A 19,937-nucleotide genomic window follows, 5' to 3' on the forward strand; every position below is an offset into this window, starting at 1 on the left:
AACTGCATAGAACCAAGATGCTGAGGCTAGAATGCAAGAATGTGTTGTAGAGAGCAATCCCAGGTCTGGAAACAACAGAGCAACCAGCCTCGAGGGGCGATGCAAACAGAAAGCCCAAGGGCTTCTCTCTCTGTGAAATCTATGCCATTGCATGGTGGAGATGCCGTTGGGAATGCCCTCTTCCATGTCTTCCTTGAGCTGCACACATTTTTCTTCGTACCCCTCCTTTTAAATCCCAAACCAACCAATTATTCTGCACCTTCCAATGCTCTATTTGCAACGTAGTGCAATGAGGAGTACTGAAGGCTGCACAAGGTGGCAGGTTACTGCATTTGTTCAGGAAGTATTAATCAGGAAGTATTAATCCAGCAGGTGCTGGAGGCGGAGCCCTCAGATGGCAACAATCCTGTGCCTCGTGCAGAACTGGGTGGCTGGCTGGATTGCTGGGTTGAAGGGCCACAAACGGAAACCCTACAGGTGTTTGGGGACACTGTAAGTTGATGTGCACAGGAGGTTAGGTTACAACTGCATACCATCCAATATGCCACAGAGGAAAATTGGGACATGTGCCTTACAGGGCCACACTCCTGTGGGAGTCACATTATGCGTGTCTTTAAATCATAGACTCATAGAACCATAGAGTTGGAAGGGCTCCCGAGGGTCACCTAATCCAACTTCCTGCAAGGCTGGAATCTCCAACTGATTCGGGCAGGGCAGGTTTCCGGGAGGCTGAGAGCAAATGCTCTCTCCTTAAAGCCAGCTGCCAATTTGCAATTTCCTTTTTCAAAAAGGAAGGAATTTGCTGGAGATGGTTTTCAAGGAAGAGGACCATGAGCAGATAAACTTTGGGAGGATTATGCATTACTTCACCAACAAGGAAGCAGAAAAGATGGGTAATACGTCTTCCCTGCCTTGTGCATTTTTTCTGCTCTGTCACAAGTGCTAAGAGGAAGCTGAGTGCTCAGTTTTATTGCTCATCTTATTGCCATAAAATTAAAATTAAACTGGCGCCTCTAATTTGACATTACACAAAACTGGCAAAGGGGGTGGGAATTGATACAATAGAGAGAGAGATGGGGGGGGGGGAGGGAGGGAGGTTTGGCTTCTAAGGAATGAATTATTTTGCAAAAAGAAAAAGTTCCATGACAGAGCTGCCTCTTAATTCCAGATGTCAGGGGACAGGATGCTAAGAAGTGCTGAGGGACTCTGAACATGCTCAGAAACATATGCTCAGAATTGGAAGCTGGAACCCTGCTGTGCTCTGTCATTCCAGCATGTAACTCTGTGCCCATATTCGTGCCCCAAGGCTAAGCTGAGTCAGGACTCAGCCCTAGGAACAATACTTACAGAAAACCAGATTATAAGAATATAAACAGAGTCTGGTGGATCAGGCCAGTGGCCTATCTAGACCAGCATCCTGTTCTCACAGTGGCCAATCAGATGTCTGTGGGAAAACAGCAAGCAGGATTTGACTGCATGAGCACAACTAACAACAACAACAAAGACCAACTAAGTCAGTTCTTGGTATGAGCTTTCGTGTGCATGCACACTTCTTCAGATACACTGAAACAGAAGTTTCCAGACCCTTCTATATAGTGAGAAGGTGGGGAGGGGTATTACTCAGAAGGGTGGTGGGAATGGGTGATTGGCAGATAGCTGTGATGAGCCTGTTGACGACTCTTAACGACTGCAATAGGTCTTACAGGAAAAAGCAAGGGGTGAAAAGGTGAAAAATGGCTCATCACAGCTATCTGCCAATCACCCATTCCCACCACCCTTCTGAGTAATACCCCTCCCCACCTTCTCACTATATAGAAGGGTCTGGAAACTTCTGTTTCAGTGTATCTGAAGAAGTGTGCATGCACACGAAGCTCATACCAAGAACTGACTTAGTTGGTCTTTAAGGTGCTACTGGAAGGAATTTGTTTTGTTTTGACTATGGCAGACCAACACGGCTACCTATCTGTAACAACAACAACAAAACCATGCTTGAACATGGACCATTTTGGCTATGAGTCCACCCATCTCACCTAGCTGCTAGGGAAGAGAACAATAGCCAGTGTGGTGTGTATGAGCTGAACTGCAAGTAGGCTGGAAGTTGGATACACAGAGATATGCTTGCTCTGTGCTAGATCCATGAGACTAATGGAGAAGCAAGATCTTTTGGGGTTTTAACACTGTGAGCCCCTCCATCTTAAGCTCAGGCTGTGCAAATAAAGCTTAAAGACACCCCAATATTTACTGGTGATCATTTCAAGGAAACCGAACCCTGGGTAAGTGCCTGGAACCCCCCAGAATCTCCCACCAGTCAGGTTGATATGTAAAGTCACATAGTTTTGCCCATATATTCTGTTACTAACACTATTGTAAAAGAAGCCTTCTCTGCTTTTGAGATTTGAGCAGTGCTTTTAGGATTTTACAAAGGAGCTGTGGAAAGTGTGCTGGATGGATGAAATGGATCCTCTGCTTTCTGAACAGACTCAATAGAAGTTTTAAGTTACAAAAAGCAAAAACAAAAAATGGAAGAGGTAACATTTCACAGTGGCTCAGCATCCCTGAAAAGATGGCTTTGCTTTGTGGCCACTAAATGGAGGCATCAAGAAGCTGAACGCAGAAAAGGAACTAAACCTTCCAACATGCCTGTTCCAAACAGCTGAACAGCAGGAAGGCATGAAAGGCCTGTTCCATGCTTGAGTTTGCATCCTTCTTGGATCGTGGATGGTGCCAAGGTAGTGAGTGGTTTCAGATGCCAGAATTAAAGCGCTGTCCCGTCCCAACTGAAGGCAAGCAGCAGGTGGCAGTGTTGCAGTTTCGCAGAGCTTCTGCAGGTGCTGTGTGCTTCAGACTGCAACAGAAACCCAGGCAGGATTGCATCTAACCTCATTACACCTTTCAAACAGGTCTCCGAAAGCCACCTTCTGGGCTGTAAACTGTTATGGCTCCACAGGATGTGATAAAAGAAATCTGGACATGCTCAGGCACTTCAGTCTTTATTAATTCATATGTTCCGGGACTGAGCTTTGGCCACAGAGTACTGGCTGAGGGGACCTGCTGCAACTCTCCATGGAAATAGAGTTACCAGCTCTTTGTTCCTGGGTAGAGCTTGGGGGTGTGGGATGTGGAATGGGTTTCCATGAATGGAGCCCATAGAAAAAGCTCCGTTTATCTGTGGGGTGTCACTCTTGGGTGGTGTGCCTGTACATTTCCTGCCATCAAATCAAGGCACCGCAAATCCACCTAACACAATCCATATTAGGTAAGGTAAAGGTAAGGGACCCCTGGACGGTTAAGTCCAATCAAAGGCAACTATGGGGTTGTGGTGCTCATCTCGCTTTCAGACCGAGGGAGCCGGTGTTTGTCCACAGACAGCTTTCTGGGTCACGTGGCCAGCATGACTAAACTGCTACTGGTGCACGGAGGACCGTGACGAGTGACAGAGCGCATGGAAATGCCATTTACATTCCCACCACAGCGGTACCTATTTATCTACTTGCACTGGCATGCTTTTGAACTGCTAGGAGCTGGGACTGCAGGAGCTGGGACAGAGCAATGGGAGCTCACCCCATCGTGGGGATTTGAATCGCTGACCTTCCGATCAGCAAGCCCAAGAGGCTCAGTGGTTTAGACCACAGCGCCACCCGTGTCCCTATACAGTCCATTTTACAATGAGCACATGCACTATATCAACGACGCAGGCAGAGCAGGACTCAAGCAGGTGAGTCAGCTGTGGACTACAAAACCACCAACATCTCCACCACTTATTTCCAATCTGCAAACACTTGTTTCCAATCTGCAACAATAATATTGAAAGCAGTTTAGAAGATAATTCTGTTAAGCATCCTAGAACATAGTTACCCCTTTTACTGATTGCCAAGATATCTGTAGAAAGCCCTCCCCTCACTGGGCAGCCCAGTCCAATATTTTTCAGTTGGCAACTATCTGGAGTGGAGCGCTTGCCATCTTGCAGATGTCCTCTCTGACTCTAAGCTCCTTCTGCTGAATCTTCTGCCAAGGTTTGGTGCTCAGATTAGCTTCATTGCATGTTCCCCCTTGCAGCCTTCTAATCAATGGTGGGACAGCAAGGGAAGAGAAGTGGCTGCATTCTAGGCAAAGGGGAAGAAATGCCATCATTTTGGTGGTACCTGGTACACTTCACTAGGCTCTCTCGCCAAGAAGGAAGATAACTTCATAGCTCATTGGTTTTGCAAGGAAATGAATGGGCTTTGCGTGTTTTGTGGTTTAATATTAATGACATTATTAGGTCATCCCTCTTTTCTGGTTGTGCAAGTTCCCCAACCCCCACAGTAATTGGGGAGACCGGCAACCAAAACCACAAGGTCTTCACACATCTCAACATGCCGTGCATGTTGCACATGAGATGAGCTACCAACTGTTGCATTCATTTTTTAAGCAGACCATTTTATTTTATCCTCCTAAGTCCTGATGCACAGAGCAGCTGAAAATAAGAATAAATCCTGCATGCCCGCAAAGCTGCCTCGTGTTCCTGACTATAGAACTGAGATAAGGGTTGACTCCAGTTCCCACCTGTGCCAGCAAATATTGGCTGTGCTCAGGCAGAGGGTGGGAGCTGCAGAACAGTCTCTTCTTCCACAACAGAAAACGAACCTGAAGTGAGGTTTGCAATGGCACCTAAAAGATGCATAACTAAGAGATTGGAGCCGGCTCTTCCATGAAACAGAGTGAGGCAGCTGCCTTGGGCAGCAAATGCTGAGAGGTGGCAGTGTGGTGTACATGTATCATATCATGCCTTGCCCGCAGTGCTGGATTTATGTATAGGCTAAGTAGGCTGAAGCCCAGGGCCTCTAAATCTAGAGGGCCTCACCAGCTCTCCCGCTCCACAGCGGGCAGTCTCCCCTCTCCCAAAATTGCAAACCCAAGACTTCATGCAAGGGCAGGGCAACTCAGGCCCAGCAACTATTAGACTCAGGGCTAGCCAGCGGGGCTCAAATTGAAGCAGTGGGGCGCAACTTGATTTTTTTTTTTGTAGGGCCCCAGTTCACAGCCAAAGTTTGCAAAATCTTATACATATAAGTAAAATCCATCTAGATTGCCCTGGTGCAGGGGCCCCCTTAGGAGCGGCCCACGGGGCCCAATTTGGCCCAATTGCTCCAATTGCCTTAAGGTCAGCCTGGATGAGACTGTGCAGGGGTTGGACTGACAAGCCCTGCACCTTCTAGGTCCCTGGTGCCACCATTCAGAGTACAGACTCAAGGACTTGTTATGGAAATAAAGGGGGGGGGAACTTATTGAAAATCAGTTTTGTCACCTCTTCCCCTGCAAACCCCAAGACAATGAGCCCAGCCACCTTTTATTCACAGTCGCATAAACACTACAGCATGGCCATAAAATTGTACATTCAACCGCTGAAATATATATCCAATATGTAGCAATGGAGATTTATGCTACTGCTTTATGAATGAACATTGTGTTTTATGAATGGATTCTGTATTTTGTGAATTACCTAAGAGCCACCAATAGGGAGCACTAGAATCTGACAGCTAACCAATTGGGTACTACCAAACAGTGACCCCTATTGCTGAAAGCAGGTAACAAGCAGGGAATGCTTCAGCTCAGCCTTTGCACTGTTGATTGAACACCCCCTGCTGTGCAGATAATGGAGAAAACTCATAAATTGTATCCCTTCTGGCATCCTGGCCAACTCTATTATGCTGGTGTAAACTCAGAAGCACCAGAAGCACAGAATAGCAGCAAATAAAATAAGCTCATACGTCAGCAACTGATAAGACTTGTCAACCAGTTCTTCCAAAGTCTTCCTAAATTATAAAGCTCCAAAATACAGGCCAAAGGAGAGCAGGTCTGGGAAGAGCGAGGCATACAATGGGCACCACCAGTGAAAAGCCCCTGCTCCGTGTAACTCCTGCCCTGTCATTTGATAGAGTGCCCACTTGCCGTCCTTCTTGAAATGGAATGCTCTCTATTGGAGTCTCCAGGTCCAGTACAAAGACCATAAGAAGGGAGAGCAGGGAAGTTCCCAACAGCTGTTAATCAAGCAAACATGCACACAGGTCACCTTTGTCACAGTCAGGACGCCTATGTCCTGGCCAGGCCTGCACCCAATCTTGTTTTTGTACAATCTTGTTTGTCCTCAGTAACCAAAATTATATTATCAACATATACAAAAAGAAAAGTTGTTTTCCTTCATTTGCAAGGAATCGTACAAAACAAAGTGGCACTAATAAAGAAAGGTTCCAGGGTGGCAACAGAAAGCAAACTAAAAATGCTTTTGCAGTTCATCAAAACAACCCAGCAATATCAAGTTATAGGAAAACTGGTGCTATTTGTGGGAATGTTCTGGGGTCCAGGAGAGGATATATTGACTAATTATATCCTTATCCAACTTGTGCTAACAAGTTCCCAAAATATCAGCAGAGTTTATAGACATTCCCCTTTAAGTTCGCAACGGTAACGCTTGCACAGGTTCGCTAGAACCTCTATAATAATTACTCTGGTAATTTCCCCTTTGTTCCCTCTTAAAATACAAGACACGACACAGTCTTTATAAAAGTATAAAAGAGTTTACTCACGTTCTGTTCACAATATGATCCCAGAAGGTAGGCAGGCTTAAAAAGGTTACATGCAGTTAGAATCTATCTTGTAGCAAGATAGTACTGTCCTCTCTTGGCTGGGAGCCAAGAGGGCATGTTGCTCCTTCAGAAGATGAAGATGGCAGAGAGGCAAGAGGCAAGAGAGAGAGTGGCTGCCTGCCCTGTGCTTTTATCATTACCTGCACAGGTGAGGCCACACCCACCTCTGGTCACATGCGGAGGAAGTCCGTCCCCAGGAAGTTTACCTGCTTGCTGGACAGACATCCCTCCCCATGTTCTAACATGTACACTCTAGGAATGTTGTCATTGACTGCTCCTGTGTTTACATCCCACATACCCCTTCTCAGGCAATACAACATACACAAAACATAAACAACTTTATTCAACCACCCAGAGTCCCAGCTTGACACGTAGATTCTGGAAACTCTCTCTTGGTAGGGGTTTCGTCAGGATGTCAGCAGTCATCTCTTGGGTGCTGCAGTAGGATAGTTCCACAAGTCCATCCTGGATCATCTGGCGTATGTAGTGGTATTTAACCCCAATGTGTTTTGTTCTGGCCAGGAACTTCTCACTCTGCGTCAGCTTCAGGCAACTTTGATTGTCCTCTAGCAAGCTGACAGGCCCTTTTCTCACCAACCCAAAGTCCTTTATGAGTTGATCAAGCCAGGCGATCTCTCTGCAGGCTTCTGTTGCTGCAACGTATTCTGATTCTGTGGAAGATAATGCTACACAGCTCTGTTTATAACTGCCCCATGAAACAGGTCCATCACCAAACATGAAAACATGACCACTTGTTGATTTATAATCAGCATTATCCCCAGCCCAATCCGCATCAGTATACCCAACCAACTTAGGGTCTCTGACGGCTGGTAACCTTAATTTACAATTCATGGTACCCTTCAAATATCGCACCACCCTCTTTACACCTGCCCAATCATGCTCAGTGGGAGAATTCACTTTTCTGCTAAGAATCCCCACAGCATTTGCTAAGTCAGGTCTACATGTGGTAACTAAATACAAAAGTTTACCAATCGCCGACCTGTAGTCATTGTTGTCTGGCAACTGCTTCGAATCCTGCTGATTCTTCAGGAAGTCAGTAGCCATCGGTGTAGCAACTGGATGTGCGTCTTGCATCTGCATGTGCTCAATCAGCTCGTGGATCTTCTGTCTTTGGCTGAGAAGAAATGAGCCGTCCTCTTCTCTTTCCACCTGGATCCCGAGGTAGTACTGGACATCTCCTAGCTCCTTGACCTCCACCTCTTTGCTAAGGTGTTTTACTATCTGTGTATAGTCTTTCTCACTTGCTGTGGCAATAATCAGGTCATCAACAAATGCTAAGATATATGAGAATTGTCCATTATTTGACTTACTGTACAAGCACTTGTCAGCGTCGCCTTGCTTGTACCCAAGTTGCGTCAGCATTTTATGCAACTTCTGGTTCCAGGCTCTAGCAGCCTGTTTAAGTCCATAAAGTCCTTTCTGCAGTTTGCACACTAAATGTGCCTCATGTGGTTTCACAAAACCTTTGGGCTGTTTCATATAGATTTCTTCAGAAATCTGCCCGTGTAGAAAAGCGGTAGCAATGTCTATGTGTTTCACTCTCATTTTCTTGGAGGCTGCAATGCTTAAAAGCATTCTTACGCTGCTGTACCTCACGGTTGGTGCAAAAACTTCATCATAATCTTCACCAAAACGCTGTGAAAATCCCTGTGCTACAAGTCTAGCTTTGTAGCGCTGCACTTCTCCTTCTGACCCCTTCTTAACCTTGAAAACCCATTTACTGCCAATGGCCTTCTTACCGGGAGGCAGCTCAGTGAGTGTCCAGGTCTTGTTCTGATGCAGTGCATCCATCTCCTCCTGCGCGGCCTTCCTCCAGAGACTGGCTTCTGCAGCTGGCATCTCCTGTATCTCTTCCCAAGTGGAAGGTTCTTGTGGAAACGCCGACCCTGCAAAGTAGGACAACCGTAATGGTGGGACACCTTTGTTGGTTCTGGACGAGCGCCTGACCTCTGGTTCTGCGACCGCATCAGCTTCCTCATCCTCCTCCAACGCAGGCATGTCCCCATCTGAGTCCTCATCTTCGTCTCTGGTGCCGCCAGGGTTCTGGTCCTCTGCGTCTTCTGGTGTGTCGCCTGTAGGGGGCGCTGTAACACTTGAAGGCAGATTATTACTTTGTGGGGTCTCAAAAGGGAAATATACAAATTCTTGAGTCCTTTCTGACTCATCTGAAGAATCCACAACAGTGTTCTTAGTGTCTACTTTTCCATATTCATCAAAATAAACCGCATGGTATGCATTTGTCTTACCAGTTTGTAAGTCCATAATTCTATATCCTTTGCCTCCAGAGGCGTATCCCACCAGGATACCTGCTTTTGCCCTGGAGTCAAGCTTGTGTCTGTGTTCCTTGGGCACGTGGAAGTAACACGGACTTCCAAACACACGTATGTGCGACAGATTGGGAGCTTTCCCATGCCAAAGTTCAAATGGTGTGCGCTCTGCACCTTTAGTTGGCAGTCTATTCTGCAAATAGACTGACGTGTACACTCCTTCGGCCCACAGCTTCTGTGGCAAACATGCATCCTTTAGCATGCACCTTGTCATGTCCATAATGGGCCTAAACTTTCTCTCAGCTATGGCATTCTGCTGTGGTGTGTAAGGAATTGTGGTTACATGTGCAATTCCTTCCTTGGCCAGGAGAGCCTGCATTTCATTTGAGCAGTACTCACCTCCATTGTCGCTCATTAGCACAGCTGGAGCTCTTTGGAATTTATTCTTGACCATGGCAATGTATTCCTGGAGCTTGTCCACTGTCTCACTCTTCTCTTTGAGGAAATACACAACACAAAATCTTGAAAAGTCATCCAGAAATATTAAAATATATCTATTCTTTCCCAGTGAGGGAACACTCATGGGTCCACATATGTCAGTGTGCACTATGTCAAGCACTTCGTTGCTTCTTTGTTCTGCACAACGTGGAAATGAAGGTTTTACAGCCTTCTCAGTAATACAGCTTATGCACTTTGCTGGAGCTTTGTTGCTCTGCTTTACCTGCAAACCTCTTACAAGATCTCTTTTCTGTAGATCCAGAATGACGTTGGTGTCTCTATGTCCAAGCCTTCTGTGCCATAGGTCCAGATCTGCTTCATCCTTCTGGCTGGAATGTGCCACTTTTGCAGACTGATTCTCTGAAACATCAAGCTCATATACACCATTGATTAGCTTTGCTTGAGCAAACACTTTGCCATTTCTAGTCACTTTACATTCTCCATTTCCAAATGTGATCTGGAAACCTTTCTTGTCCAAAGTGGACACGCTGATTAAATTGCAGCTCAGCTCTGGTACATACAAAACTCTAGAGATTGTGTTCTCAATGCATTCATTGTTTATATTGCATTTCAGACTCATGGAACCTGCACCTTTTGCTTTAACAATGTTCCCATCTGCAATTTCAATTTCAGATCCTTCTTCATCATTTATCTCATTAAAATAGTCCTTTTTATATGAAAAATGTGAACTAGCACCTGAATCTAAAATCCATTTATTACGTCTATTCTCACGATTCTGGACAGTTAAATTCCTTTCTTGCAGTAGCCATGTGCATTCACATTTCCCCTTCTTTTCTCCTTTTGGCTGAAAGGGGTGGGGTTTCTTGGCTTTAGGAGCCCTGCAATTCTTTGCAATGTGTCCTTCTTTGTTACAATTGAAACAAATCACTTTCTTAGGCATCTCTTTGGACTTTGTAAATTGCCTAGATGCATAACTACTGTCTTTGCTTCTAGCATTTCTCACTGGAGATTCAGCTCTATCTCTGCATTCTTCTTTTAAATAACCAATCAAGTCTTTAAAAGTCAGACCTTGTCTATGATCCATCAAACTTACAAATGCGCTAAAGCGTGGTCCAAGTGATGATAACAAAAATGCTATCTTTGTATCTTCATCAAAAGCTTTGGGAGTCAGATCAATTCTTTGAATAATCTCAGTAAACTTGTTGATGTGCTCTGTGAATTCCTCTTTTGAATTCATCCTCACTCTGGTTAATTTACACACCAGGTTTCTGAAGCAGTTTATGCTAGATTCTCCATACACGCGCTCAATATCTCTTAAGATTTGAGATGCATCATCTGTACTATTTATTAATGATAGCTGCTCATCACGAAGTCCACTCAAAATTATGTGTCTAGCTTCGCTGTTCATGCGTTTCCAAGCACTTATCTTGGCTAAAGCTTCCTCAGACGATCCCGTAGGTTGAGGGTTTAAAGCTTCCAAAATGTGCTTATAATCTAAACATGCTATCAAGCGCTGCTTCCAGTGTATGAAATTGTGTTCATTCAGCACAGGCATTCCTAGCTTTGCATCACTATCAAAAGCTGCTCTAGCCATCTTAAAATCCAAAAATTTGAAAATTCTTCAAAATTTCAAAATTTCTCAAAATTTTAAAATCAAAATCTCAAAAATCTCAAAATTCAAAACAATTCTTCACTGCCTTGGGTCACTGTGAACTCTGAGGGAAGGGGGGGTGCTTAATCCCCACTGCACAATGGAACAAAGGACCATGTGCTTACCAGGAAGTTAACTCAGAAAAATACTACTCAACTCAAAATCACAATCCAACGCAATCCTTCAAAAATACGCAGAAATATGCAATACTGGGCCCATAACCCTTTGTGGGAATGTTCTGGGGTGCAGGAGAGGATATATTGACTAATTATATCCTTATCCAACTTGTGCCTGCCCTGTGCTTTTATCATTACCTGCACAGGTGAGGCCACACCCACCTCTGGTCACATGCGGAGGAAGTCCGTCCCCAGGAAGTTTACCTGCTTGCTGGACAGACATCCCTCCCCATGTTCTAACATGTACACTCTAGGAATGTTGTCATTGACTGCTCCTGTGTTTACATCCCACACCCCCCCCCTTGGCTACGCCCATGCCTGGGTTACATTTTCCACCCATTTTGGAGGCCTGACCCCAGCATCATGTTTTTGCCCTCACTTCAGAGGTGTGACAGTGCTTTTAGCTCACCCACTCTGTGGTACAGTCCTGCGGTGTTTTCCCTCCTCCCAGCTCAGTTTTGAAGTGCTGCCTTCATCCACCAGGGGGCTCCAGGGCACTGTGCCAAGCCGAATAGAGGCAGGTTCTTCTTGGCCAGCAGATTGTCACAGAGAGAGGAAGGAGTCAGAGTGGCAACCAGTCGTGCTCCCAAGGGAGGCAAGGGCTCCTGGAGCTGGACTTTATCATAACCAGGAATTCCAAAGGGAAACCAGCCTTAGGAGCTGGGAAACTAGGACCTGGCAGGGTGAGGGGAGGGGAGATGGAGGCTCCCCTCTTTTGCCTTGCCTTGAGCAAGTTGCTGAGAGTCTCAGTACTTTATATGCAAAAAGCAATAAAGTTGGAGTTGGAGTCAATTCCTACAAGCCCAGGCACACACGCCCACACACAAATATGTGATGGGGTTGGAGGTTCTCCAAATTGGTAGATCATTGCCATTCAAATGGTGTATACGTGCCACATCATGTGACAGACCCTCCAAGTGTCCCTATTTTCCAAGGACATCCCTCAAGCAGGTGAGTCAGCTGTGGACTACAAAACCACCAACATCTCCACCACTTATTTCCAATCTGCAAACACTTGTTTCCAATCTGCAACAATAATATTGAAAGCAGTTTAGAAGATAATTCTGTTAAGCATCCTAGAACATAGTTACCCCTTTTACTGATTGCCAAGATATCTGTAGAAAGCCCTCCCCTCACTGGGCAGCCCAGTCCAATATTTTTCAGTTGGCAACTATCTGGAGTGGAGCGCTTGCCATCTTGCAGATGTCCTCTCTGACTCTAAGCTCCTTCTGCTGAATCTTCTGCCAAGGTTTGGTGCTCAGATTAGCTTCATTGCATGTTCCCCCTTGCAGCCTTCTAATCAATGGTGGGACAGCAAGGGAAGAGAAGTGGCTGCATTCTAGGCAAAGGGGAAGAAATGCCATCATTTTGGTGGTACCTGGTACACTTCACTAGGCTCTCTCGCCAAGAAGGAAGATAACTTCATAGCTCATTGGTTTTGCAAGGAAATGAATGGGCTTTGCGTGTTTTGTGGTTTAATATTAATGACATTATTAGGTCATCCCTCTTTTCTGGTTGTGCAAGTTCCCCAACCCCCACAGTAATTGGGGAGACCGGCAACCAAAACCACAAGGTCTTCACACATCTCAACATGCCGTGCATGTTGCACATGAGATGAGCTACCAACTGTTGCATTCATTTTTTAAGCAGACCATTTTATTTTATCCTCCTAAGTCCTGATGCACAGAGCAGCTGAAAATAAGAATAAATCCTGCATGCCCGCAAAGCTGCCTCGTGTTCCTGACTATAGAACTGAGATAAGGGTTGACTCCAGTTCCCACCTGTGCCAGCAAATATTGGCTGTGCTCAGGCAGAGGGTGGGAGCTGCAGAACAGTCTCTTCTTCCACAACAGAAAACGAACCTGAAGTGAGGTTTGCAATGGCACCTAAAAGATGCATAACTAAGAGATTGGAGCCGGCTCTTCCATGAAACAGAGTGAGGCAGCTGCCTTGGGCAGCAAATGCTGAGAGGTGGCAGTGTGGTGTACATGTATCATATCATGCCTTGCCCGCAGTGCTGGATTTATGTATAGGCTAAGTAGGCTGAAGCCCAGGGCCTCTAAATCTAGAGGGCCTCACCAGCTCTCCCGCTCCACAGCGGGCAGTCTCCCCTCTCCCAAAATTGCAAACCCAAGACTTCATGCAAGGGCAGGGCAACTCAGGCCCAGCAACTATTAGACTCAGGGCTAGCCAGCGGGGCTCAAATTGAAGCAGTGGGGCGCAACTTGATTTTTTTTTTTTGTAGGGCCCCAGTTCACAGCCAAAGTTTGCAAAATCTTATACATATAAGTAAAATCCATCTAGATTGCCCTGGTGCAGGGGCCCCCTTAGGAGCGGCCCACGGGGCCCAATTTGGCCCAATTGCTCCAATTGCCTTAAGGTCAGCCTGGATGAGACTGTGCAGGGGTTGGACTGACAAGCCCTGCACCTTCTAGGTCCCTGGTGCCACCATTCAGAGTACAGACTCAAGGACTTGTTATGGAAATAAAGGGGGGGGGGAACTTATTGAAAATCAGTTTTGTCACCTCTTCCCCTGCAAACCCCAAGACAATGAGCCCAGCCACCTTTTATTCACAGTCGCATAAACACTACAGCATGGCCATAAAATTGTACATTCAACCGCTGAAATATATATCCAATATGTAGCAATGGAGATTTATGCTACTGCTTTATGAATGAACATTGTGTTTTATGAATGGATTCTGTATTTTGTGAATTACCTAAGAGCCACCAATAGGGAGCACTAGAATCTGACAGCTAACCAATTGGGTACTACCAAACAGTGACCCCTATTGCTGAAAGCAGGTAACAAGCAGGGAATGCTTCAGCTCAGCCTTTGCACTGTTGATTGAACACCCCCTGCTGTGCAGATAATGGAGAAAACTCATAAATTGTATCCCTTCTGGCATCCTGGCCAACTCTATTATGCTGGTGTAAACTCAGAAGCACCAGAAGCACAGAATAGCAGCAAATAAAATAAGCTCATACGTCAGCAACTGATAAGACTTGTCAACCAGTTCTTCCAAAGTCTTCCTAAATTATAAAGCTCCAAAATACAGGCCAAAGGAGAGCAGGTCTGGGAAGAGCGAGGCATACAATGGGCACCACCAGTGAAAAGCCCCTGCTCCGTGTAACTCCTGCCCTGTCATTTGATAGAGTGCCCACTTGCCGTCCTTCTTGAAATGGAATGCTCTCTATTGGAGTCTCCAGGTCCAGTACAAAGACCATAAGAAGGGAGAGCAGGGAAGTTCCCAACAGCTGTTAATCAAGCAAACATGCACACAGGTCACCTTTGTCACAGTCAGGACGCCTATGTCCTGGCCAGGCCTGCACCCAATCTTGTTTTTGTACAATCTTGTTTGTCCTCAGTAACCAAAATTATATTATCAACATATACAAAAAGAAAAGTTGTTTTCCTTCATTTGCAAGGAATCGTACAAAACAAAGTGGCACTAATAAAGAAAGGTTCCAGGGTGGCAACAGAAAGCAAACTAAAAATGCTTTTGCAGTTCATCAAAACAACCCAGCAATATCAAGTTATAGGAAAACTGGTGCTATTTGTGGGAATGTTCTGGGGTCCAGGAGAGGATATATTGACTAATTATATCCTTATCCAACTTGTGCTAACAAGTTCCCAAAATATCAGCAGAGTTTATAGACATTCCCCTTTAAGTTCGCAACGGTAACGCTTGCACAGGTTCGCTAGAACCTCTATAATAATTACTCTGGTAATTTCCCCTTTGTTCCCTCTTAAAATACAAGACACGACACAGTCTTTATAAAAGTATAAAAGAGTTTACTCACGTTCTGTTCACAATATGATCCCAGAAGGTAGGCAGGCTTAAAAAGGTTACATGCAGTTAGAATCTATCTTGTAGCAAGATAGTACTGTCCTCTCTTGGCTGGGAGCCAAGAGGGCATGTTGCTCCTTCAGAAGATGAAGATGGCAGAGAGGCAAGAGGCAAGAGAGAGAGTGGCTGCCTGCCCTGTGCTTTTATCATTACCTGCACAGGTGAGGCCACACCCACCTCTGGTCACATGCGGAGGAAGTCCGTCCCCAGGAAGTTTACCTGCTTGCTGGACAGACATCCCTCCCCATGTTCTAACATGTACACTCTAGGAATGTTGTCATTGACTGCTCCTGTGTTTACATCCCACACTATTAACAGTAATCTTTCTAGTTGGTTAATTGGTTCGGCAACATCCATGCACATGACGTGTGATGCTAATTATTTCCCCCAAGACTTCGATGATAACTATTCAGAGGCAGCTACAGTAGAGCTATGAGATTCAGGTGAGGGTCAGATGCCTTGTCAATCCTAGCAGGTATATAAGAGGACGACCCGGCCTATGGCCTGCCCAGCATTCTCCTAAAAAAGAGAAGCCTAGGATGGAAGACTTGCATATAGTACGCAGATCTGAAAGTCCAGTCAAGTCCTGAATATGGAGTGGGGAGCAGACACCATCTTGTCCTTTGCCTCAGGATGCTCAATGTCTTAGGCTGAGAGTTGTGGATTTCCAAATGATGTATGGGGGGGGGGGGGAAATGGTAGGATGCTGCCTGCAGCATGTAGCATCTCCACAAGATCATTTGTCCTCATTCCCACTTCCTTTCCTGCTGCACTGTCTAGGCACAGGTGTGAGTTTTTCAGGTCTAAGCAGGGTTTTTATTTGCCCTGCCTCTTTCCCCCAGGAAAATATGCGCTTTACCACTGAATGGCAGTCTGTGGAAAACCCAAATTCTGTTTGCTCCAATTCGGTGGTAAAATGTGCCATTTTTCCAGGAAAAGCAGAACAAGGGGGAAAAGAACCACTTGGACCTGGAAATCCCAGACCTGTGCTTAGAAGGAAGAGTGTGGATCAGCCCTAAAGTAATAAGAGTCCCAAACACTGCAAGCTTTCTTCATAGTGGAGTTGCTCTGTAATTTTGATAATTTGGGATGCCCTTTTCTGAACCTTTTCCAACTCCAGAGTATCCTTTTTGAGGAGAGGTGACCAGAACTGTACACAGAATTCCAAATGCAGCCGCTCAGTTTCTGAGCCGAGAGTCATCTTCTCATGCATATCCTGGGAAACATAAACTGTAATAGGTATTTTGTTCCTGTGTTCATAACTGTGTCGTGCAGACACATTCGGCAGGCGGCTGATCTCTTTTAGGTCTGTGCATTTGGATGGCATCCCACTTTGCAAAACAACTACACGCGTCTGACAGTTATAGAGAAACAAAAGTGGATCCGTTCCCCGCACCCCCCTCACCCGCTTCCTTCCCCAATGTAGCATAATGGAAAAGGCACCATGAAAAGAAAACTCCTTTGGGGATAAGCGTGATGAGCTACAGGAGCGTAGAAGAGAACTGATAGCGGCAGAAAGCACTGGCAAGTATTACCTTCCAATCTTTTAACATACTTACGCATTAGCAGAAAAAAAATACATAAATTGGAACAAAACACCAGTTTAAGTGAAAGCAAAGGGGGGGGGGACATGGTGTAAAAGCCGCTATAAAGTTATTTTCAAATTAAATTACACAAAACACAATAGGATTAGGCAATTGCTTTGATGCCTGGGTTTTGCATTTTTATCTTTATTCCCAGCTCCCCAATTCCTTTGTCCAATATTCTCTTTTATTGTAAGATTCCCGGAGCGACCTCTCCCCCCCGCCCCCCCCCGCGCCTAGAATCACATTCAGATGCTTTATCTTTTCTCGCTCCTGAATTAAATATTTGGCACACGGGAAGGAAAGGCGTCCGTGTCCCTCCCTGCGCTTGCGCCCTGGGGATGAGTTCCCTCCCCCGCGTCTGGCCACTTGATCGAGAAACTGAATTTCCATTTTGGCAGGCACCGTGTTACGGAACTGTCGGAAGCACCTGATGAATAATTGAGCAGCCAGGCCGTCCTCCAAATTCGGCTGAGCAGAGAACGACGGCTCCTTGCAGCAGCAGGGGAGCAAAGTTGGAAGCAGGTTTACGCCTGCATCCAAGGATGGGGAGATGATATGGGAACGTTTTGTGCCTTGCTTTCTCCCCAGTTGTACAGTTCCGCCTGCCTTTCTTTTTCCTGGAGCTACTGACATGTTCATTCGTGTAAGAAACTTTTGGGCAGCCTTCCTAGACAGCGCAAATAAAGAGGGTGACTCCACAAATCTAAACGTGGCAGAAAATGCAAGTGAGGGAGAGCGTCCTGTACATAATAAGAACATAAGGAAAGCCTCCTGGATCAGGCCAATGGCCCATCTAGTTCAGTATCCTGCTCGCAGAATGGTCGTGGGAAAGCAGCATTTGACAACAGAAGAACTCTCCCCTCCTGTGGTTTCTAGCAACTGTAACATGGAAAGCTGTTCCTCCTCCTTGTCTCACCCTCCCATAAAAGCAAGACCTGCACAGAATTAGGTGGGAAATGTGAACTTTCAGAATTCAGAGAGCTTCTAAAAATTGCTCTGCTGATGAAAAAAAAATGCAGTTCATCATTATTAACCCTGCGTTGTGGATTTGGGGGCCGTGGCTGAGGGCAGCCCTGCAAGGGAGCAGGTGATTTGAATTAGCAAAAATGGTGATGAACAAAAGAGTGAACACCTCCCTGTTGCTGTCAACCCTACAGCCCTCCTTCCCCAGCCAAACTGGTTTTAGCTAGACAATTTGCAGCTTGAGCCTCTTCAGCAGGATTAAGCAGTGCTTAAAAATGCTGCTCCACAATCTCCAGGCCCTTTCAAGCACTTCCAGTCCAAAATCCCCCTTCCAAAATACCCCTCAGGTTGCTGCAAAAACCCAGTGTTGTTAAATTTCTCCTCAGTCAAAAGCCAGCCTTCAGTTGCATGCATAAAGCTTCACGCTAGTTCATTGACAGGTTGAGCTTCTAAGCTCACAATGTCTCAAATGGAAATCCAGAATTTTGTAAGTGTGCATGGCCAGCAGCTGCCTGCCTCACATATCACTTGCTCCATTCCAATGCAGCTTTGATTCTAGCAAATTTCACAAGTTCTAGACACCCCATATAGAGAAATAAATTTCCACAGACATTCTTACGTGTGATATATGCTTTAGCCTCATTTCCCATTCTGTTCCTGCCCAATCTTTGCCTCCTGGGATTCCCAAATTCCGGGAAAGAGTACCTGCCAAGGCTGGGTTTACAGACATAAGAACATCAGAAGAGGTTGCTGGATCAAGCCATCAGCAATCTAGTCCAACATTCTGTTCTTACAGTGGCCAACCAGATGCCTGGGGAAAACCCACAACAGGATTTGAGCATAAGATTCCTCTTTCCTTCTGTGGTTTCCAATAACTTGTATTCAGAAGCATTGCTGCCTCCAACTATGGAGACAGAACATAGTCACTGTGGCTAGTAGCCATCAATAGCCTTCTTCACTATGAATTTATCCAATCCTCTTTTAAAGCCACCTAGGTTGGTGGATACCACTACCTCCTGTGGGAGGGAGTTCCATAGTTTAACTATGCGCTGTGTGAAGATGTCCTTTATTTTGTCTGTCCTGTGTGCAGCCACTTTGTCTGGCATTGTTGCAGGGCAGGTCCACAGGGGAGAGGCCAGCAACTCAGGAAAGTGAAGAACAGCCCAACCTCCACCTAGTGCAGCCTCTGTTTTCTGGAAATGTCTGAAGGTGTCCCTGCACTTCTTTCAGGGGTCCATGGCTTGTTCTCTGGGTCTCGGTCCCTTCTCCATCTACCACCCTGCTGGGAAATCTTTTTTCTGTTGATGGTGGCAGTCACACAATGGCTGGGGGAAAAGTAAGATCTGTCCAGAGTCATATGCCACCAATGAGCAGGGTCAAAACCAAAGGTGGGTGGAGCTTGAACCATTGCACCATTGCACCATTGCACAGTGTTCCCTCTCTCCGTCTGCTTTTTGCCTGGTCTTTCCATCCAGTCCAGCTTTTCCTCTTCCCACTCCTTTCATCAACACAGCTTGGAACTAACAGCTTATACACAGCTTTCCCACCATGCAGCCTTCTATGGCTTTGTCCATTCATTCATTCATTCATTCATTCGTTCATTCATTCATTTCATAAACTTTGTTCCCAATTCCCCCCACCCCAGAATAATAAAACTCTTAACAACAATAACTGGGCACAAGTCTACTTATTTTTTAAACAAAATTCTTTTTATTGCATTTTGAAAAAAAGCTGCTGAGGGATGAAATTAAGTCGGGGATGTGTGTGCATATCTGTGAGTGCACCTTTTCGAGAATGGAAACAGGAGATGAAAACAAATGGGTGGATGTAGTCCAAGAATTTAGCAAATAATCCAAGTTATTCTCTCTGTGGCAATATTCATGTGACCATTTCTTCTGCATGCTGTGTGCTCCTACTGCTAGTTGTTAAAAAGGGTGGCACTTACTATAACAACTTCATAGTGAGTACCGACAACTATTTTTCTAGAAAAAAAGCACTGCATACATAAGTTTATTTGTATGCCTCCTTTCCACAGTTCAAACCATGCTCAAGGCGGCTTACAACATGAAAAAAATACATAATTACAACATATCAAAGGTAGTCATAAATAAACAAAACATCAGAAAATACACAATCAAATGGAACAATTTCCACATAAATTGCAAGATGTGAAATATCCAAAAACACCACAGAAAACCGCCCCCCCAAACCCCCCCAACATCGCAGCCCACATGTCTGTTAAACAGCCTCAGTTTTTTGTAAGCTGTAATGTGAACATCTGAGACAGCCATCACATATGCACAGACAACTGCTGCATCAATAGGAGATTCAGGGGCA

This window comes from Podarcis erhardii (genome assembly GCF_964252035.2).
Source record: "Podarcis erhardii genome assembly, chromosome: 7".
In the NCBI taxonomy this organism is placed as follows: Eukaryota; Metazoa; Chordata; class Lepidosauria; order Squamata; family Lacertidae; genus Podarcis; species Podarcis erhardii.